Source organism: Taudactylus pleione, unplaced genomic scaffold, assembly GCF_031769625.1.
Source record: "Taudactylus pleione unplaced genomic scaffold, aTauple2 ptg000442l, whole genome shotgun sequence".
In the NCBI taxonomy this organism is placed as follows: domain Eukaryota; kingdom Metazoa; phylum Chordata; class Amphibia; order Anura; family Myobatrachidae; genus Taudactylus; species Taudactylus pleione.
The window spans coordinates 3,163,471-3,187,448 of NW_028284844.1; the positions used below are offsets into that span (position 1 = coordinate 3,163,471).

Consider the following 23,978-nt stretch of genomic DNA (forward strand, 5'->3'; position numbering starts at 1 on the left):
ACATCTGCACATCTCTGCAGCCATCAGTAACTTTGTATTAAAGTCATCCCTTATTTTCTTTACATGGGTTACAATTCTATGAGGACATGGGGTAAATTCAGACATGTTTGTTTTTGATATGTCTGTCCTTAAATTAAAGATTAATTAACCCGCGATCTTTCCTACTGTTGGTCATTTTAGTGTGAAGCAACGACCATCTATTTTCTGTAACAATATTAGCTCTGCTGTATTTCACCAAACATTATGCTCCATTTATTTATACCTTTACGCTTGTGACGCTCTCCATGGGTTGGTGAATATTGTACAAGGCTGGTTTATGTTTATATTCAGTCCTTACATTTACAGAGTTATTTTCAAACTCCTGTTGCGAGAGTCCTGCAATATATAGCACTAATTACCACCCATATCCTGGGCAGATATTCCCACCACCCCTAATGCAGACCACATACGGCACAGAGACAACCAGCACTGTACCACGTCACCACCCTCCAATCCCAACCGCTGGTCGCATATCAAGACTCTTCCCTAGATTATGTCCGTGTTTTGTGAGCAATACAGCGCACAGAGACCCCCGAATCGTAACTACTGATTTACTGGTGACGGTAGTCACCATCATCAGTGCGATAGTGAGTCCAATGTTTCCACAACATATATTTCAGTATGTTAAAATGTTGAAGTCTTCACTATTTCAGATTTTGAAAGATGACATCTTGTGGTTCTCAGACGCAACCCTCACGTTTTCCCAACAGGTCAGGTTTTAGGGATTTCTGTTTGTGGAAACAGGTGGGATAATTACTAACCCGGTAAAATAGGTTACTGTGGGGTCTAGTTACTAAGCAGTGTTAAGAGACAGAGTGAAAAGTGATAAGTGATAATGTGCCAGCCAATCAGCTCCCAACTGTCATTTTTCAAACACAGCCTGTGAGATGACAGTTGGGAGCTGATTGGTTGGTACCTTATCACTTACTTACCACTTTTCACACTGTCTCCTAACACTGCTTAGTAAATAGACCACTGTATCTCCCAGTGGCGTAACTTTAAATTTTGCTCCCCCATGCCAAAAAAGTTTCAGGCGCCCCCCCCGCCCGCCCAAAGATCAAACACACCCAAAGACTACGTTTAAAGTGTGTGGTTACATGATACAGCAACGTGCCTTACACATTATGACACACTAAGTAATGCCACTTATAACACAGTGTGCCACACCGGAATGCCCCTTACAACACATTATGCCACACAGCAATGCCCCTTACACATCCCACACAATAATGCCACATATAACACATAATGACATACAGTAAAGAGCTTATAACAAATGTATGCCATGCTGTAATGCCCCTATTTCACATTATGCCACACTGTAATGCCACATACAACAGATTATGCCACATACAACACATTATGCCACACAGTAATGCCCCTTACACATTATGCCACACAGTAATGCCAAATACACATTATGCCAAACAGTAATGCCCATTACATCCCACCCTGACAGATCTACTTCACCAACCCTCCTTTCTGCTCCTGCCAGTCCGTCACCTCAGCTCAAGACAGGTTGCACAGTTTTTATGTCCGTGTAGAACCAGATTATAGAGAACATAGGTTATAACCTGTAAACTGTGTATCAAATTAGTGCCCCTTATACAGTGCCCCCTGTAGTTGTGCCCCAAAATGCAATGCCCCCTATACTAGTGCGCCTTATGCAATGCCCTCTGTAGTAGTGCCCCTTTTGCAATGTCCCCTGTAGTAGTGCCCATTATGCAATGCCCCCTGTAGTAGTGCCCCTTATGCAATGTCCCCTGTAGTAGTGCCCATTATGCAATGTCCCCTGTAGTAGTGCCCCTTATGCAATGCCCCCTGTAGTAGTGCCCATTATGCAGGGCCCCCTGTAGTAGTGCCCCTTATGCAATGCCCCCTGTAGTAGTGCCCCTTTTGCAATGTCCCCTGTAATAGTGCCCATTATGCAGTGCCCCCTGTAGTAGTGCCCCTTATGCAATGTCCCCTGTAGTAGTGCCCATTATGCAATGTCCCCTGTAGTAGTGCCCCTTATGCAATGCCCCCTGTAGTAGTGCCCATTATGCAGGGCCCCCTGTAGTAGTGCCCATTATGCAGGGCCCCCTGTAGTAGTGCCCATTATGCAGGGCCCCCTGTAGTAGTGCCCATTAAAGTAATGCCCCCTGTAGTAGTGCCCCTTCTAGTAGTTAGCCCCCTGTAGTGCCCCTTCTAGTAGTTAGACCCCCGTAGTGCCCCTTCTAGTAGTTAACCCCCTGTAGTGCCCCTTCTAGTAGTTAGCCCCCTGTAGTGCCCCTTCTAGTAGTTAGCCCCCTGTAGTTAGCCCCCTGTAGTGCCCCTTCTAGTAGTTAGCCCCCTGTAGTTAGCCCCCTGTAGTGCCCCTTCTAGTAGTTAGCCCCCTGTAGTTAGCCGCCTGTAGTTAGCCCCCTGTAGTTAGCCCCCTGTAGTTAGCCCCCTGTAGTTAGCCGCCTGTAGTTAGCCCCCTGTAGTTAGCCCCCTGTAGTTGCTCCCCCCCTCCGCGCGCACACACACACACACAAAAGAAAAAAACACAAAAACTTACCTTTATCCTCGCTCCAGTGCTGCTGCTGTCCATACCCCGGCGTCCGCTCCTCGGCACTATGGGAGTGACGTCATTATGTCACTCCCATAGTGCCCTGCGGGACCCGGAAGACGGAGGGAGCTCCGTCCTCCGGCTGCCACTGGGGGTTTGCATAGGAGGTGGGTGCCCGCTGGTAACACACTCAGCGGGTGCCCGGAAGATGGAAGGTGCAGGGGATGCGACCGCACCCCCTTCACCCTCCGTAGTTACTACTACTGCCCCCGTCGCCCCCAAGCTACCCAGCGCCTCCAAGCCACCGCGGGGGCTGCGGGGGCAGTAGTTACGCCACTGGTATCTCCTATCACGATGAAAGAAATCCACAAAACATGACCTGTCAGTGGTACTTGAGGGCTGGAGATGAGAACCCCTGATGTAAAGGAAGGTTGGCTGAAGAAAAATGTATTGAGGTTCATTTGTAGCTGATTAGCTCCTGGGCTTTTCCATCTTAGTGAAGTAATGTAATGAATAAAGACTGCGCTTAGTGAAGTGAAGCAGCCCTGTACACTGCAGATCTATAGTATTTTATTCCGGTACCTTACGCTTTAGGTTGGGTGTTTTTTTATTTATTTTGTTGCTTTTGTTTTAAAATTGTGAGTAACACGTGTTATCATTTCTCTCTCTCTCTCTCTCTCTCTCTCTCTCTCTCTCTCTCTCTCTCTCTCTCTCTCTCTCTCTCTCTCTCTCTCTCTCTCTCTCTCTCTCTCTCTCTCTCTCTCTCTCTCTCTCTCTCTCTCTCTCTCTCCCTCTCCCTCTCCCTCCCTCCCTCCCTCTCTCTCTCTCTTGTCCCTCTCTCTCTCTCTCTCTCCCTCTCCCTCTCTCTCTCCCTCTCTCTTTCTCTCTCTCTCTCCCTCTCTCCTGTAGCTTGTGAGTCAGCTGAAACAGTCCCAAAGTAGTGGCAAGATACTGTACAGTTCCCAGGACATACCCCTAGCTCCGGCTTACATTATACCAGATCCGGACCTCGTCAGCCACAGTAAGATGACGAGAATAATTTGGGATAGTGCTAACAGTACATAACAGAGTTTGGTTGCTCTTTGTTGCGGTTACACAAATCGTTTTAAGCAGTAGTTCTTGTTTTTTTTAAATAATATTATGGACCCTGCACCTAACCAGACCTGGTGCTATCACTCCGAACCCCCTGTTGCCAGTGCGCTCATTCTCATCCATTAGTCACCGGCCCCCTGGCTTATGTATGGCAGTAATATCACACCTGATGGGACAGGTAAAGGGATTAATGGACATGAGGCAGCATCAATGGTCCCGTAGTCACCCCCTGCGCCCAGCCTTATACCCTCCGCAGAAGCTGCTCCTGCCTCACGCGTTTCAGGGCACAGTCCTATCTGCATATTGCTGGATAAATGCACAATTCTTTGGCGTTCCTAATGTGCTATGTGTTATTGTAGCGTCACTCTGAGGGTCATTGTCCTTTCTCTTTACTTTAGGAAACATCCCTTCTCCGCTACCACATGTTGATCCTGCAACCTGCCCGATTATCCCAGGACAAGAAATGACCATCGAGATTTCCAAGGGGCGTTCAGGCCTCGGGCTTAGCATCGTGGGTGGGAAAGATACGCCACTGGTACGTCCCTAATTAATAACCTTGTGCCCAATACACATATATGCACATGAAGTCATGTTATCACAGTACAGTATAACATCTGCTCATTTATAGCTATAACTCTGAAGGAAATTCGCGCTGATATTAGGAGAAGCCTTTAAGCACAGAAGCCCCCTAACTATGATCTCTGTAGGCAGCTTACTGATCCCACATCCCCTCAACAGGATAAACTAGTCTGTCACTTAGTGTAACCCTAAAGCTGCTCTTTAGTTAAAAACATAGGTTGCAAATAAACATGCATGAGACAATAGGGTTGGCGTATCATAGCAACCACCAATCAGCAGCTGCCGATCATTTTACAAGGGCTGACTGAAAAGTAATAAGACTGAAAAAAAAAAAGAAAGAAAGGGGGGCGTGGCTTGGAGCAGCATGTAGTAGGAGCATACCTGCGTGCTCTCCTACTATTTATCCTTCATAAATCCTGCAGGATGAGTGTCTGCTGCTGCCCCTGGATCGTCGCTGGAGTGTTTCTCCTCTTCTCCCCGGCGCTGGCTTGTGGATGCACGCTGGTGCTGCTGACTGGCAGTGTGTTCCTCCTCGGCTGGTCACGTGGTCGGTCGCGGCTCCCGCTGTCTCTCCCCGGCGGATGCTAACTTCAGTTTCTCCTCCTAGCTCTCTGATCCTCTGGGGACACGGTTCTCCTCTCCTGCTGGGTGGACTGGTGACCGGATTGCTTCTCCCTCCTGCAGGCTGTGGTGCTTGCTCCTGGTGTCTCCTGTTGACGGTGGCCATTTTGGATTTGGACACACAGCAGTGCTGCTGCAAGTTTAAGGGTCAGTGACTTCCTGAACAACCTGTGCCTTTTATTCTCTCTTGCTGCCTGATCTACCTGCAGAGGTGTCTACTTTCTAGTGGTGTAGACTTGCTGGATCTTAATTAATTTCTGTGGGTGACTGGCTGGGACCTGTAGTTCACCCTTCTGGATTCCTGCTGTGTGGTCTGTATCTCCTGATTTATTGCTGGGCTGCAGTTTGATTATTCTACAATTCCTGGAGTTTCTGTCTGCATTAAAATTCTACTTTCAAGTATCCTCTGGTGATCCCTTTGCTATATAACGGGGAAAACTGGCCATTCCTCTGGGGCTGCCGCTAAATTGGAGCGCTTTGCCCGTACCCCTACGCCACCGGTTGAACCTCCTCCTGTCATTCCGACACCTCATCCTCCTACAACTGCATCTGATTCTGCAAGTGACTCTCATCTTTCACATATCTTACACGCTATTGCGGAGTCAGAAAAGAGGGTCACTGACAAGATAGGCGAAGTACAGATTGATATCTCCCTGATCCGTCATGATCTTCAGAAATTAAGGGAACGAGTTTGGGAGGGTGAACATCGTATCTCTTCTGTGGAGGATCTTACGGCGCCAATACCTGGGCAGATTGCGGTCCTCTCCACTGAAGTGGCTGCCTGTCGTTCCAAGCTATCCGATTTGGAGTTACGCCTCCGAAGAAACAACGTGCGCTTTGTAGGCCTGCCGGAGCGGGCTGAAGGTTCTGCTCTTGAGAAGTTCCTGGAGGAGTGGTTGGTGAAACTCTTTGGTAAAGATGCCTTCTCATCGCAGCTTTCCGTTGAACGGGATCACCGCATGCCTGCTAGGCCGCCGCCTCCGGGAGCCCCGCCGAGGACATTTATTGCCCGCATGCTTCATTACAAAGACCGTGACGCAGTCTTGCAGCTAGTCCGTCTCCATGGTCCTCTCAAGTTGGATAATCACTCTATTTCAGTGTTTCCTGATTTTGCTGTTGAAGTACAAAAAAGCCGTTCTCAGTTTATGCCTGTTAAACGCAAGCTACGGGAGCTCCAACTCCAATATTCCATGCTTTTTCCTTCTTGTCTGCGTGTGGTGGCTGATGGAACCACTCATTTTTTCAATACACCTGCAGATGCTGAGGCCTGGCTGGCTGGACGTCCGCGGCCTCCGCGTTGACTTTTTTGCCTTGGACTCCTTGCTGTTTCCTGATGCCGATCTGGGGTTTTCGTGAGTCCGTTACTGGTTTCCCCTGTTTTAAGTGCTTCCCCTATTTTGTTTGATCATTTATTGTATTTTATTGTATATTGTGGTCCATCTGCTGTTTTGTCGTGATTTTTTCATTTATTCTCTGGTTGTCACGGCCAGGGTATTTCAGCATGGCGCTAGGCGAGTGTTACCTGTGAGGTCATTGTGGCGCGGGCTGTCTGGTGGCGGAGCTGGTGTCTGGCGGGGGGCTTTGGCTGCGCGCGTTGTTGTGCGGGCCTGTTGTCACTCTGCGCTGGTAAGGCCTGGCGGCGTCTCCGTTCCATTTGGCATGGGCGCCGCCATCTTGCCTTCTGGCCATGTGATGCGGCTGGCCAATCCTGGTGAGTCACATGTTCCCTCCGGCCAGTAACAGCACGGCATGGGGTATTTAGGAAGGGTCAGTGCCTTCCTTCTTTGCCAGTGCAACGTGTATCTCAGCCTAGCTGAGAGGGAGTTCTCTGTGCTTTCCTGTTCCTGTGAATTCGCTGTCTGCCAGTCTGCCTGTCAGCTCCTAGCTCCCACTGGACTACCCCGCTTCCTCCATCACCCTTGCCCATACCTGACTGCCTGAGCCTGCTGACATCCTGCGCTTCAGTTCACTACCTACAAACCTGGCTTGTTTATTTTCAGTTCACTATCTGCACACCTGGACAGCTCAATTGTTTCTACTTGGACATTAACCCTTTTGCTCCCACCACAGAACTCTTGTGCACATTTATATATTCCTGGACTTTTATTTACTGCCACATTATATGTCTACTCAAGCACTTATTAAAGATCCTAGTTTTATTTTCAAATCTGCTTCTGTGATCGCTCCTGCTACCACCCCGGGTCCACAAACAACCCAGAACATAACACTGGTAATGGGGGAAGTTGGGACAGTTTAGTGGACTTTAGTTTGTTCTGAGGGGCTACCGCTCCTCTATAACTATTTGGAGGGCCTTGCTAGCAATAGCTTTGTCTACCAGCCCTAGATACGTAAGTTACTGTTTGCTTATTTAGTCTATGTTTGTTAATTTAGACTAGGGAATTTTTCTCTTTTTTTTTTTTTTTCGGGATTAGGTATACCTTAAGTTTGGTAGGGTATGCAGGGTGGGTTTTGGATGTGGGTTAGTTTGTTATTTTTCTTATGTTGTTTTTATTTGAATTATTTTTATATGTGTTGCAGTTTTTTTTGCTATTCTGATATGATGGTATATGAGCCGACCTGTATATTGCTTGCGCATGGGGGTGTCTTTATTGTCTTTCTGTCTGTTTTTTTTAATCCTTTTTGCTCTCTTATGTGATTTATTATTATTATGGCTGCTGGGGATAATTCTGGGGGCATTCGTTTGCTCACCTGGAATGTTCGGGGCCTTAGTGATAAGGTTAAAAGAGCCCTAGTTCTGTCACAGGTTAAAAAATTAAATGTGGATATTGTTTGTCTTCAGGAGACTCATCTCTTTGGTAGCCGTATAATGGCTTTGAAAAAGCCCTGGGTGGGATGAATGTACCATTCCACTTTCTCTCATAATTCTAGAGACGTTTCTGTTTTGATTCACAAGCGTCTTCATTTTAGTCTTGATACAGTCCAAATTGATCCCATGGGTAGATATGTTTTCCGGAGAGCATTTGTTAATTCTCTGTTTGTGCATATACTTGCGGTCTATATCCCCCCACCATATTCTAATGATGTTTTGGGTAAGGCTGCTGCCTTTATTGCACTTTCTCCCTCTACCCCTGTTATTTGCTTCGGTGATTTTAACAATGTAATGGATCCATCCCTGGACCGTTGGCGAGAGTCCATTTCTTCCCTACCTCCTTCCCTGTCTCCCTTTTCTAAATTGATTGCTGAATTGGGCTGGTTGGATGTCTGGCGTGTCCGTTATCCTGCTGTCTCTTCTTTCTCCTGTCAGTCCTCTACTAATCGTACTTTTTCCCGTATTGATATGGTTTTTCTCTCACCTATTTTGGTTCCCAGAGTTTCTGCAGATGATTATTTGTCGTGGGGTGTCTCCGACCACTCTCCGTTGTGTATTACTGTTGGTTCCTCCCTTTCGGAGGGTGCCCGTTTTTGGAAGCTTAACCCATTCTGGCTGGACCTAATGGGTGCTGGCTTTGAGTTGGAGGCTGCTTGGGTGTCCTATTTTAAAGACAATGCAGGTACTGAGGTTTCTCTCCTTTGGGATTCCTTTAAGGATTTTTTAAGGGGCACCTTTATTAAGCGTATTGGTAACATTAAACTATATCATAGGCAGCGGGAATCTATTCTGGAAACTGCTTATAGGGATGCTGAGGCCCGGTACCTCTTGTCCAGAGTGATCTCAGACAGGGAGACTATGCTTCGTGCCCAGCGGGAGTGGTCGGATCACCTGTTTGATAAAGCCAAGCGCAAACTGTTGTTATTCACAGGCGGATGTTGGGGGGGGGTTATTTAGCCTTTTTGGCAAAAGAGGATGGTGCTTCGAGTCTCTGGTATCCTTGATTCTTCTGGAACGTTGCATACCTCTGCTCCTTCTATAACAGATGTATTTTTACAATATTACTCCTCTCTTTATGCTACTAGGGTATCATATTCTCCCTCCCAGCTTTGTGCTTATTTAGAGGCAGTATTTATGGGAGGTCTTGTCTATATTTGGTTTTGGTCTTCGTTTTATTGGCTGGGTCCGTCTTTTGTACTCTTCCCCGGCAGCCAGAGTGTCAGTGAATGGTTGTGTCTCCTCTTCTTTTCAACTTGGGCGTGGCACACGCCAGGGGTGTCCTTTATCCCCTGCATTGTTTGCACTGGCTATCGAGCCCTTGGCGTGTCTCATTCCCTCAGATTCCGATAATCCGGCCATGTAATTGACAAAATAGCTCTTTATGCAGACGATATGCTCCTGTTTCTGGCAGACGCGGGCCCAGCTTTGGATCGTTTGATGGACATTATTAAGGATTTTGGTTTTTTTTCAGGGTTGCTGATTAATTGGTCCAAATCTAATATTTTTCCTTGGAATGGCTCCCTGCCTCTATCCCCCTCTCTCTCCTGCCCTTTACAATGGACTCTCTCCTTTCGGTATCTGGGTGTCTCCATTTCACCTAACCCTGCTGACTTTGTAGAATTAAATGTGATGCCCATTACCTCAGCTTTTAAACAAAAGACTCAAGTTTGGAAGAAACTTCCGCTTACAGTGACAGGTCGTATTAACTTATTTAAGATGTCCATTCAACCTAAATACTTGTATGTTTTACAGCATTCCCCTGTATATGTTCCCAAATAAGTTTTTTCTCATATTGATTCTATTTTATCATCTTTTGTTTGGGGGGATAAGAGACCACGGATTGCTCTCCGTACACTTTGTAGATCTAAATCTTCAGGTGGACTGGCCCTTTCTAATTTTTTGTTTTTATTATATGGCTTCACAGCTGTCACAATTGGTGCCCTGGTTATCTGCTGGTACAGATACCGCTTTGGCGGGATTTCTTAGTGGGCAAACAGGCTCCCCTTTAGCTCCTCTACAAATTTTGTTATCTGTAAAATTGCCGGGTAGATCTCCCCCCTTACTTCAACAGGCTCGACTGGTTTGGCATTTTGCTCAGGGATTATTTGGGGATGAGAGTGTGGATCCAGAGATCCCCCTGTGGTATAATGGTGGTTTTTCTGAGCTGGGAGTGCTGGGATCGGAGTCCTTCTGGATTTCATATGGTATCAAATCCCTTGGCCATTTGTTTCATAATGGGGTGCTTCACCCCTTTGATCATTTGCGCATGGAGTTTGGCCTTCCCCGTACGGCATTTTATAGATACCTTCAACTTCGTCATGCCCTCCACTCCCAGTTTGGATCTGACCTGTTTTATTATCACCTTCTTCTTAAACTTGCACTTATCAAATTACCTGTTCGTAAGACAGTCTCCTGTCTTTATAGTGATCTTACCTCTCGTAATTTGCCAGATGCCCTTCTCCCCCTTAGGAATAAATGGGAACTAGATTTGGGTTTTCTTCAGGATGAACAATGGTCTCAGTTGTTGGGCTCTATAAGATACACTTCCCTTTGTGTTCGTTTCCAACAAATCCATTATTTTATTTTGCACAGGTCTTACCGGTCCCGTTTCTATTGCACGTATTGATATTAATGCTCCAACTAATTGCCCCAAATGTCATGCTCTTGGTTGTGATTTTTGGCATTTGTTATGGGATTGCCCTAGAGTTAATGATTTTTGGACCTTGGTATGGTCTGATATACAGTTTACTTTCCCCTCATTACCTCCCTTAGAGGCAAAACTTTGTTTATTCGCATTGGATATTGAGGAATTGTTTAATTCAAATATTTATCGTTATGTTTTAGGATTATCCACTTTAGCAAAAGTAATTATTGCCCGTTCTTGGTGTGTTCCAGATCCTCCTGATATACACAAATGGAGGGCACTTGTTAATGATACCATTGATCATGAAATGTATGTCTATACTAGTCGTAAAGCCCTTTCTAAATTCACAAATTATGGGATAGATGGGCTCTTTCTTTCTTGGGCCTTCGTAGACCAATTGGGGATCCTTCAGTGTAATCTAGCCTCTTCTATTCTCCTTTTTCTTTCCCTTTTTTGTTTTTGCCCTGTTCTTTGTTTTGTTTGCTTCCTTATTGTTCGATTATTTTATTTTACTTCCATGCGCAACCTGTTTATATGTCATATTTGTGATCTCAGGTTCGGTTTACTGCTGATTCTTCTTTGATTGTATATTTTGGTATTTAATTGTACCACTGTACTTTCCTTTTTTATTGGCAACACTTATTTATTTGTTTATCTGTTTTTTGTTTGTTTATAATATGTAGAAAATTTTCTAATAAAAATCTACATGATTTAAAAAAAAAAGACTGAAAAAGAAAAATGTTCAGATCCTCTGGCGTCATCTGATTCTGAATAAAAAATCTAAGTAGCGTCCTTCACATTGAATACATTTTTTGTAGCATTTCAACAACGATTCTAAGACGCGCAGTCGGCTGTTTTGTGACATCACCGTTAGTGTTGCAGCTGTGGCATTTTTCATGTCATCTTCTTTCCGCACAGTTGTTTTTTTCAGGGTTAGGAATGGGCAGAAATCACAGGGCGCTAAGTCCGGGCTATATGAAGGGTGTTCCAGTGCTGTGCCATTCATTTCAGTCACTGCTGCCCATGCAACAGCAGCAACATGTGTCGGGCATTGTCTTGGAGCAAAAACCACTGTTTCTCCAGCAAATGTGGTCTTTTTTTCCTCATGGCTCCACGCAAATGGGTTTTCAGGACGTTTGCATAGTAGTCACCATTAATTGTCCCCTGGGAACCCAGTGCTGTTGGATCATACCGTGCGCATCAAAGAACAGCAGAAGCATGACTTTACACGCCAAAGGAATCGCACAGAATTATTTGGACAGAGGCAAATACACTGGCAGACACTGGACTGTTGTTTGGATTTCAAATCATAATGACGAATCCCTGGTTCGTTACACGTCACAATCGATGATATCCTCTCCGACATTCGGACGGTCTTCTTGCACAATTCAACTCGTCGTCGCATCTGCTCTCCTGTGAGACTCCCGGGTACCCACCTGGCACACACGCGATGCATCTTTGATCGCAATATGCTGAACCCGTTGGAATGAGACGCCAAGTGAAGGTGAAAGTTCGCGTGAAGTTACCTTCTGTCATTTTGCAACATCTCCGCAGCTTTGGCAATGTTGGCATCTGTAACCGCGGTGGATGGTCCCCGAGAAAGCGATTAGCCAGTCACTCACGTATTACCCTCTTTGAAGTGCTTCTACCACCGAAATACTGCAGCACGGCTAATTGTTTCTCCACCATGTGCTTGTTGTAATGTTTCATGAGTTTAATTTCCACTTTCTCCAAGTTTAACACAAAATTCAATCACACATCTCTGACGTAATCTCACAGACACGTCTTCCCATCCGCCATGACGAAACGTACAAAGATCTTCCACTCGCTGTGACCAAACAAAGAAGTCTACTGCAGTCCAACCGCAGGTTCAGACACATCGATGTATGAGCGTTACAATAACCAGCATAGCTTTGCCAAGTCTACCAATGGGACAGAAAAACAGAGGCAGTCTCATTATATAATGTATTTGATAAATGCTTCCTCAAAGCTGATTGGTTGCTATGGGCAACTTTTCCATTGGTCCACTCCTGCATCTCTTTTCACTGCTCGATACTTTGACCCCAATGTGTAAGTCTGGACAGAGAATCTGCTGGTCAGTGTAGCCCTGGGCTTAGTCTATGTTACCATAGTGTGTCCAGTATTCATCTCTTTCCATTTGTAGCTCATTCAGCGTAGAGAAAGCCATGCATGCCATGTTTTCTGAGTTCTTGTATTATCACGGCCCTTATGACTCCCCTCTCCTCCTATATTTTGCAGGAGGCAGTGGTCATACATGAGGTTTATGAAGAAGGAGCAGCAGCCAGGGATGGGAGACTTTGGGCTGGGGATCAGATTCTAGAGGTATAATGTTCTCATTATAATATTCATATCACCAATAACTGTGTGCACAATTCCTGATACCTTGTAATAGTTCTCTCATAGAAACGTCTGTGTGTAACCATGGAAGCGATCAGTGGGGTCCACTGATTACAGAAGTTACTAAAGGCAACCAGATAACTTAGGGCCTGATTCATTACCGATCGCAACTGCGATTACGCACACAGATGGGCGATTGGTGCGTTCTGTGCATGCGTATGCCTCGCATTGTGCGTGCGCGAAGGTCTCACTTTGATTGGACTGCGATCGCAGCGGTGAAACAACGCTGTTAAGGGGCGTGCATAAATTAGCCACTGCGATGCAGCTTGGGCTCCCATTGCGTGCGACGAGGTTAGCAATTTCTGATAAGGGTCAGACCTTGTGCAAGTGTGCGTGAGGCTACGATGGTGCTCCATGTTACCGATGGTTTTGCTATTATACTAAGTATTACGGATGTAAGGGGAAGTGGGCGTCCTTATGTTAGGCTTCGATGGCATTGTGATTGCAAACCTTAGCATATTTTCGCAGTGGACCTGCGTGCGTAATCGCAGATGCGATTGCAATAGCGATCCGTAAATGAATTGGGCCCTTACTCTGTTAAATGCCAGCGAGTGTGTTTCTCAGTTTTCAACAGCCTATTTCAGACATAAAAGTTTTATTTCAAGAATAAGAGGTTATCCCATTAATTAGCCCTATATAGCAAACCCCAGCTAATGTAGGGCATTCAGATTCCATATTGCACTCTGGGTTGACAGTTTCAGCTGCATATACATTGCCGCGTCTGGCAGATCGTTCTTTTTAAGTGGCTTTTAGTCCAGGACAATGTGCTCTTCATTTTATATGTATAAGTCGAGATTAAATCCTTGATTATTCTACAGCACGGCTGCTGAAAGTATAGGAGACCCCTGGGGGGCCGCCGTCACCTGTTCCACATAAAACTCTAATGTTTACATTACAGAGAAAACGCTTCCTTGGAACTAAATGTGACATTTACAGACACATTAACATGTTTCCTATTGAGTAATATATTTTACGTCAGGAATGATATCTGCAATGGGTCTTGGTCTCATATACAGTCAGACGTTTATATACCGCCAAACTATTTCTATTACAGATTGCTGGTAGGGTATAATGCCCCACAGAATTATTTCATGATTTCTTTTTTGATTATTTTAAAATTGTGGCGTCATGGTAAATATATGACCCCTGTCAGTGTTAAAATAAATTTAAAATTAAAATGTTTCTGTCTTGCGTTGATTTGGGATCGCTGCGTGCGCAGTCGCTGGGATTGTGTGAGGTGTCACGTTATGATAATCATTACCCCAACCGCCCGTGTAGCTTTTGGTCAGGCTGCCTGTAATTCGCATCATCCATTAATTAGTGATAAGGAGAAAGTATCTGTTCTTTGTAGCATAGTAATGAGGACACAGATAGGGAAACGACAGTAAGATGCATAGTCAGCTCCGGCAATAAAACGGTAACTTTGTGACTACTTGAGGACAATTTTATAAGCATTAAAAACAACAACAGAACATACAGGGAATAGATAATTGCGCACAGCAGCGGCTGTCACTATCACTTTGGTAGTAATGATGTATATCCGCACGGCAGGTCGTTATTCTGTCTCTGATAGACTTTCTATCAGCTGTCGTACATACTGCTCAGGCACGTAGTGTGTTGGTGCAGAACCGCGCGCTCTGACTGGCTGCATATGCACTGGCGGGAGGGTCCCCTGTGGGACGAGCTGTTTCCTCCTGATCATCACTTGTCAGGAGAAATGGGACCTTTTTTATCTGGCGCTCGGAGATTATTTTTGGCTAAATAAGAGCAAAGATGAAAGATGGAGACCCCTTACCACAAACACTGTGTATGTGTCTGTGTGTGTATATATATATATATAACACACACAGTAAATTGTTACTTGCTAGTAAATTGAAGAAACAGGAGACCCCTGTAATAATTATACACCTATAACATGGACGCACAGCACCAGATGCATGTGAATGCTCTGCATAAGTCACCAATGTCACAAAGCAATATGGTGCACAATAATATATTATACAGTGGTTGCAAATACTAATCATCACCTTTAGCATTATTTACTTTATTTTCTTACATGATTAAATCAAAATGGATTAATTCTGCCTCTCCTACCACTGACCAACACAAAATACTCCGTAAGGTCAAATTGAGAGTAAAAAAAAAAAAACCCTGTAAAACCTAATGCGGGCACCTCGGGGGCTCCTGTCATCCCTTCCCTGCCGCTGTTACAGGTGAATGGTTACGACCTGAGGAGCGCCTCTCACGAGGATGCCATTAACGCCCTACGGCAGACTCCACAGAAAGTGCAGCTGGTGGTGTACCGGGACAAGGCGCAGTACAGGGACGAGGAGAACCTGGACGTCTTCCACGTGGAGCTGCAGAAGAAGAGTGGTCGGGCCCTGGGGCTGAGCATTGTGGGGAAGAGGTAAGAGTCTGCGACATCGCCCACGTATACTGCAATCTGCCGACGTTCACTTCCCAGAGAGAGAGAGAGAGAGGGCGCTAATCGGGTCCCTCGTCAGAAATAGGGGAAATATGTTCTGTATTTGTGCAGAAAGTATTTCTATAAATACTAAGAAATTATTTTACTTTATTTTTCAAAATGTGTTTTTTTTTCTTTCCTGCGCTCTCGTGAGACTATTTATCGTCTTGTCTTCACCTGTGTTTCTCCTCATTGCGCTCTACTCTCTGAGTGGTCTCAGTCCCCCCCAACCCACCAATTCCTGCACCGCTGCCCTGGGGGCTGCTCTATTATTCATCTGGTGGCCCCAGCCAATAGCCAGAGATGAGATGCTGGGGGACCGATCGGAAGCTGCTAGCATGGTGCACTTTAAAAGGCTTTTATGAAAAGGGCTCAAATATACAGTAATGTACAGTATCAAGCCTGATGCTAATTTACATGTAATAAATATTTGATTAACACATAAATAGAAGGGTTGGGTAGGATATTCCAACAGCTGAGCAACCCTACCCCTCTCCCCCCTAAGCCTAACCCATACCTCCCCCCTGGTGGTTCCTATCCCCCCCTCCCCGCAGCCTAACCCTAATCCCAAAGTCCCTCCCCCCCCCGCGGCGAAGACGGGTCAGCTTATATATATGATATAAGCAAACGACATTGTGTTGTCATTTCTCCAGACTGGTCATTCATTTACCTTGGTGGGTCCGTGTCTGTTCTGAGCTAACGACAGGAATGGCTGATATTTAGGGAAGGAGGAACTGACGGATCCGCTGAGTCATGTTCTGTCTTCCAGGACTGGGAGCGGAGTCTTCATATCTGACATTGTGAAAGGAGGAGCGGCAGACTATGACCGGACGCTGATGCAGGGCGATCAGATCCTGTCGGTGAACGGCGAGGATGTCAGAAACGCCTCCCAAGAAGTTGTGGCCACCATATTAAAGGTTAGAACTGGATCGTGAAGGGGAACGGAGGGGAGTAATAGAACGTGGCTTTCTATATACACTAGTGGAACTGCAGAATATTCCATTCCAGAATCCTATGCTTCATTCTGTTGCCAAGGGCCTCATTTATCAATGAGTTTTATCATTCACAACGAGTGATGAAACTCGTTCCGTATAATAACGGTGGTACAGCCAATCAGCTCCCAACTGTCATCTGTTTGAAAAATGACAGTTGGGAGCTGATTGGCTGGAGCCTCATTTATCATACGCAACAAGTTTTAAAACTGGATAGATAGAGTTGTATACTGCGCTCAGCTCTAAATGTTCTAAGCTTGGAATCTGTTTCAATATTGATTAGTCTTATTAATGAGTGAATGTATAAGTAGGTAAATAAATGCTTTAATGATAAACAGACAAAATTAGAATAAATAAATAAATCAATGCAGGTTGCATATACAAATATAAATTAATTGAAATGTGAACTTGATAGAATGGCACACACATTGAATGTATACAAAGGAGATCAGTATCACTTGGTCACGTGTAGAAATCTTCTCCTCCGTCTGTTACTTCCGGGTTGTGATCACGTGATACTGAGCGAGCCGCGGCTTAGTGGGTCCTTGAATCAGCAGTATTTGTAAATAAAGATCTCCAAAATATAGTGATTGAATCTTAGGGTCTCCAACGCGTTTCAGCCAGGTTGGCCTTTTTCAAGGAGATTAGTGTGACTGATGGGAGTCATTTTCTATGGTATTATAAGGAGGGGATTCTCCTCATGGATTGGTTGTATGCAAATTGAATTCGTTGTCATTCTATCAGTTCCTACTTCTCCTTGATGGACAGGGTTAGTAGCCAATTACATACTGTGCACAGGCTGCATGATATAAGTGCATGGCTGATTATCTATATTGGCATGTTGATTTCACATATAAATAAAAATAAAATAAAATTAAATAAAATTAAAAACTGTATGAGAATATTAGTACATAGAAATAAGAAAGCAATGTGTGACTGATGGTAAGAATTGAATGAATAAACAAATATAAATATAGATAAATAAAGTTATAGATGCAATAATAAAACTAGATAAAGATATAGATAGAAAAAAAATAATAAATGTATGTACAGTATATACACCTTATTATCTCAGTAATTGATAGCTGTGATACATATTGCATTATGCACAGATGTATACACACATATATATACATAAAACTCATTGCTTATGATAAAACTCGCTGATAAATGAGCCCTAAGTACCTCATCCAGGGATACGTCCACAAAAACACTTGGATCAGCGAGTCTAATGTTTAAGGTATCGCCAGCATGGTAGCCTGTAACCTTCTGTGGTTAGAGGAGTGCTAACGTAGGGATCAGAGATCTAGCCGCTTGGCATAGGCAAACGCAGGGGGGTTTCTGTCTGCCTGGAGACCTCCCTCCCCAGCCCACACCATGACCACAACAGAAAAAGTAATATAATAGAATTTTACTAGTGCTGCATTTTATTCTCAGTATCACAAATGAAATAATTAGCACCAACTGTGGATCTTTTAACATGTATCAGCCAGTGATAAATAACCTGTGCACCAACTAGGAGATCTGGAAAACATGTACTGTTATAGAGCCCAATCTATACATATATGTCCAGGGCAGTGCTAGGTTATTCTGCTCCTCCAGGCTCCTGAACTTGCTCCAATGCTCTGGAATGGTGCCTGCATCTAAAATAAATACATTCAGCTCAGGCAGGATGGCCCTACTGCTACATCTAATGGCATACTGTGATCACTGGTCCTGTATATGCTGGAATTATGACACACAATACACTTTGTATGATGCATATTAAAGCTGTTTAAGTACTAATTATGCCCTCTTCATGGACTGGCCACACTCATTCCAAGCATTTGGAAACCTCCCTCTAGAAATCCTGCGTTTGCCTCTGCTTGGTGCGGCTTCCATGCTGGTATTTTACCTGTTCTCATGGTCCGATCACACTGTACAGATGTGTCCTTGCACATCTTAGCTGCAGTCCTGCCAAAGAGCCCCTCTCGTAGCGCCAGGTCCCCTGAGAGCGCTTTTAAATTGTCCAAAGATGCATCTAAGTGACAATGGGCCTGATTCAGAGCCGTTCGCTATTTGTGGTCGTTCGTTCAAAAACAAGGGGTGGCTATTCAAATGATCCGTTCGCAAATTGCAGTCTGTTCCCACCTCTAAGTCTGAACGAGCGAGCAAAACATACGCTCGTTTACTTGATAAAAACGCCCCCTGGCCGCACGCACCATACGTCATGTCCGCTATTTATTAGATTAATCGAGTACATCGTACAGCGTATGAACTGCTCGCTATTCTTGTGGTTGGTGTTTTCAACCGCTATTTTGCGAGCAGTTCTGAGTTAAAAAAAACCAAGTGACGTGGTCAATGACGCTGCTGTATTAAATATGCACTCCCTTAAAACGCCCGTTTTGACCTTTAAGCACGCCTGCGTTCGGATCTCCACTCCCCGTTTTCAAGCACCTTCCCCTGTTACCACCCACATACGCCTCATTCTGTCACTCAAAATAGCAGGCCCTCGCTATATTGCGTACCAACGATTTTCGGCCGCACTGACTGGTTCGCGCATGCGTACTAAAAACCGTACGCATGCGCAGATGTGCGAACATCGCTCGGAACGAGCGTACTGCCGCTAGCGAGTGGCTCTGAATGAGGGCCAATGTGCGCTGATTAATTTGATATGCGACACCTATATATCTGTGTGCGACTGAGGGGCATATTCAATTAGACACGAAAAGCCGTTTTCTGCGGAAAAGCATCGCGGATGACGTCATTTCGCCAGGTGAAAACTTTTCTCCGTATTCATTTCCAAAGACTTTTCGAGTACGCGGAATGTCAATGCAATGGAATAGGCGAAAAAGATTTGCTTATGACAGCAGGCGGAAAAAAGTGCAGCATTGCGGTTTTGGGGTGAAAGGTTGGAAAACCACTCTGCACCCTTGGGACAGCCCCCCAAAGGTTAACTGCGTCAAAAAAAACCCTTAAAAAAAGAACACCACAAAAAATTACTTGGAAAAAGGGGGCAGAAAAGTACATTGTTGGGTTACAAACTTAAAAAGTAGTGAAATAGACTTTTGGGGGGTCTGCAAGTATGGGGGAAGTGTTTTTTTGATTGCAGGTGCTTGCTGAAGGTGCGTTGTTTAAATTTTTTTTTAAACTTCCCTTTTGCGATTTTTATCCATGCTTTCACCCATTATCATGTACCCCAAATTTGCTGGGACTAATTATTTTAACGAAAAAACCTGCTAAATGCTATTCTTCACCACTTGTGGAAATACGCAAAATTAGCAGCTAATGAGAGCATTTTACTACCCCAAATAGCTTCAGTAGGGCTATTCGGGGGCATCTACAATGATCCCCAATGTTAGTGCATCTTTTGGGGGGTGTCAGGCTGCTTTATCCAAACCTGACAGCGACTGTTAGAGTTTCACCGGGTTCCGTTTTTGCGTCCTTTGGAACTGAATAGGGCGAATAGTGGGGCCGCGCATGAAAAGCTTTTGCGTACAAAACACGCAAAGTCGGTGAAAAGTACGGCAGGCGAAACCTTTCCGACTTTTCCCGTCTAATTGAATATGTCCCTGAGTCTCTGAATCTGTATGCGAAGTGCTACAATGTAGCAGCCACAGCTTTTTTCATTCCAAGTTCCCTTGTGCTTCATATACAGACTCAGGAGCACACAGATATACAGGTGTCACATATCACATTACTCAGCACAGTCTCCCATATATAGACTCAGGAGCACACAGATATACAGGTGTCACATATCACATTACTCAGCGCAGTCTCCCATATACAGACTCAGGAGCACACATATATACAGGTGTCACATATCACATTACTCAGCGCAGTCTCCCATATACAGACTCAGGAGCACACATATATACAGGTGTCACATATCACATTACTCAGCGCAGTCTCCCATATACAGACTCAGGAGCACACAGATATACAGGTGTCACATATCACATTACTCAGCGCAGTCTCCCATATACAGACTCAGGAGCACACATATATACAGGTGTCACATATCACATTACTCAGTGCAGTCTCCCATATACAGACTCAGGAGCACACATATATACAGGTGTCACATATCACATTACTCAGCGCAGTCTCCCATATACAGACTCAGGAGCACACATATATACAGGTATCACATATCACATTACTCAGCGCAGTCTCCTATATACAGACTCAGGTGCACACAGATATACAGGTGTCACATATCACATTACGCAGCATAGTCTCCCATATACAGACTCAGGAGCACACAGATATAAAGGTGTCACATATCACATTACTCAGCACAGTCTCCCATATACAGACTCAGGTGCACACAGATATACAGGTGTCACATATCACATTACTCAGCACAGTCTCCCATATACAGACTCAGGTGCACACAAATATACAGGTGTCACATATCACATTACTCAGCACAGTCTCCCATATACAGACTCAGGAGCACACATATATACAGGTGTCACATATCACATTACTCAGCGCAGTCTCCCATATACAGACTCAGGAGCACACAGATATACAGGTGTCGCATATCACATTACTCAGCGCAGTCTCCCATATACAGACTCAGGAGCACACAGATATACAGGTGTCACATATCACATTACTCAGCGCAGTCTCCCATATACAGACTCAGGAGCACACAGATATACAGGTGTCACATATCACATTACTCAGCGCAGTCTCCCATATACAGACTCAGGAGCACACAGATATACAGGTGTCACATATCACATTACTCAGCACAGTCTCCATATACAGACTCAGGAGCACACAGATATACAGGTGTCACATATCACATTACTCAGCGCAGTCTCCCATATACAGACTCAGGAGCACACAGATATACAGGTGTCACATATCACATTACTCAGCGCAGTCTCCCATATACAGACCCAGGAGCACACAGATATACAGGTGTCACATATCACATTACTCAGCACAGTCTCCCATATACAGACTCAGGAGCACACAGATATACAGGTGTCACATATCACATTACTCAGCGCAGTCTCCCATATACAGACTCAGGAGCACACAGATATACAGGTGTCACATATCACATTACTCAGCACAGAAAGACGCCCGTCACTAGCAGAGTAGCACGGGACCGGGTGGCTCACTCACGCCAGTCAATTCTCGCCGCATGGCGTATTGAGGACACCGGTATGCACAGCGCTGGTCCGGGCAAATCATGGGTTCCTCTATTAAGCAGACAATTTCATCCTCTATTGTCCGTGTGTCCTGGTTTCTCCACAGTGGCCCTTTCCTGCTCCTGGAACTGTTAAATACACATTTATTTTCCAGCAGGTCGGGCTGTAAATGACTGTAAATGTGGCTGTAGGTGTTACTGTAAATGACCAGCGGCTATAACTCGTTTGATGTAGTTTTGTCTGTGTGTAATGGACACCGCTGACTTCCTATCACAATGGTGTTCTGTGCTCCTAACATTGTGTCATTATTTCCTCTCTCAGTGCCTGCACTCAGCTGCAATTATCCCACTGAGGGCACCAGCCCCCCGTCAGCAAGCGCTCACTGTCTGCTCCCTGCCTGTATACATCAGGACCCTCCCTCTTTTATTTCTTACTATTTCTGTGTTTTTATCAAATACAGCATTGTAAGGAAAGTGCACTGTGTGTGACAGGTGTATATAATGCTGTATCAGTGCTTAGGAGAATGCAGCTCCCCATTCACTAGCGCAAATGGCATCACTGGTTCTCTTTTTAGAAACCATTAAGATGCTTTCTGGTGAAAGTTGTGTCACTCCTGCCACTCTGTGCTTTGGACCCCCAGGGGCCCCAGAGGTGAGGGGGACCCAGCAATCGGTATGAGAAGCCGGCTGTCAGGACGCCTCCTGTCAAAATACCACAGCGGCATCCCGATGGTTGGTATACCGACAGGGGTAGGGTAAGTATACTTATCCTCCCCCTAACCCTCCTTTATTGTAGCCTAACGCTAACCTCCCCCCCAGTGGTGCCTAACGCTGACCTCCCCCCCAGTAGTGCCTAACCCTAAACCTCCCCCCCAGTGGTGCCTAACCCTAACCTCCCCCCCAGTGGTGCCTAACGCTAACCTCCCCCCAGTGGTGCCAAACCTCCACCCCAGTGGTGCCTAACCCTCCCCACTTAGTGCCTAACACTAACCTTCCCCCTCAGTGGTGCCTAACGCTAACCCCCCCCACTGGTGCTTAACGCTAACCCTGCCCCAGTGGTGCTTAACGCTAACCTCCCCCCCAGTGGTGCCTAACGCTAACCTCCCCCCCAGTGGTGCCTAACGCTAACCTCCCCCCCCAGTGGTGCCTAACACTAACCTCTCCCCCCAGTGGTGCCTAACGCTAACCTCCCCCCCAGTGATGCCTAACCCTAACCTCCCCCCCAGTGATGCCTAACGCTAACCTCCCCCCCAGTGGTGCCTAACCCTAACCTCCCCCCAGTGGTGCCTAACCGTAACCTCCCCCCCAGTGGTGCCTAAAGCTAACCTCCCCCCAGTGATGCCTAACCCTAACCTCCCCCCCCCCCAGTGGTGCCTAACGCTAACCTCCCCCCCAGTGGTGCCTAACGCTAACCTCCCCCCCAGTGGTGCCTAACGCTAACCTCCCCCCCCCAGTGGTGCCTAACGCTAACCTCCCCCCCAGTGGTGTCTGACTCTAACATCCACCCTAGTGGTGCCTAACCCTAACCTCGCCCCCCCCCCAAAAAAAAAAAACAACTAATGCTAACCCCGCTATGCTATCTGAACCTATCAAAATAACAGTGGTATTAATTAAGTCATATGTGCTCAAGTATGGCTATCCTTAAAGCCTGCACTGTTAGTGTGCCTAGAGGACTGTGGTTGGGAATCACTGCAGCTTACAAAGCTCTGCAGACTTATGTTCTCTATACACACATGGCACAGTGATTGTCTTGCACTGGTGATGTAGCTCTGACAGGTTCCCGCTGAGCTTGTCCTGTGTAATTATAAGACTTGTCATTTGTCACATGTTTTACCATGACACATCCATTTGTTGCTGGCAGTAACGACCATTTCAGTCCCTCTCTCTACAGGTTCCTGAAGCATGTGTTCTCATTCAGCAATCTATTTATTTATCACTCTCCTCATCCAAGCTGTAGTGTGTCGGGATACGTTGTGTATGATTTCTGCGCAATTCCCCGTTGCTGTGATTTCTAATGACTCCTCTGTTTTATCTCAAGTGCGCTCAAGGGCTCGTTCATCTGGAGATTGGAAGACTGAGAGTGGGGTCTTGGCCGTCATCCAGGAGCAGCTATCAGGGCAGCCAGGTGCGCGATACGATTCCTTCTTATCATTAATGTAGAAAGTATTTTATTTACAGCTCCCATATTGTTCCACTATCTCCTATCATAACGGGTTGTCACGTTTGGGATATATACACGGCTGACAGTATGCAGACTGTGAGGGGCGATTCAATTCAGCGCGATGGGAATAGCGCCGGGAAGGAGCTCCCGGAGCTATTCAATTAATCGCACTATTAAGTCCGACTAAACTACTTAAGTCTGAGAATATCGTTTACTGCGCCTTAAACAGGGTGGTTAGTGGCGCTAACCGGCATTCTCCGACTAAAGTGCTGGCCGCAAAGGCTGTTAGCGCCGTGCTGTCAGAAAACAGCATCGCGACCGGCACTTAAGTGGGATTTCTGCTCACACATCAGGAGGATGCCAGAAGAAATCCTGTAGTAGAACTAAACAGCGCGACTCCTTCCTGGGGCTCCTTCCTGAGGCTCCTTCCTGGGGCTATTCAGCATCGCTCTGAATGGA

At 45.6% G+C, this 23,978-nt stretch overlaps 1 long non-coding RNA gene across 1 annotated transcript; it reads left to right on the plus strand.

The window, feature by feature from the left end:
• Window positions 1-4,094: 4,094 nt before the first annotated feature.
• LOC148505697 (uncharacterized) lies at window positions 4,095-15,028 on the plus strand. The gene is made up of 3 exons (XR_015869861.1): window positions 4,095-4,196; window positions 12,595-12,678; window positions 14,967-15,028. It is a non-coding gene; the product is annotated as an uncharacterized LOC148505697 (long non-coding RNA).
• The last annotated feature ends 8,950 nt before the right edge of the window (window positions 15,029-23,978 follow it).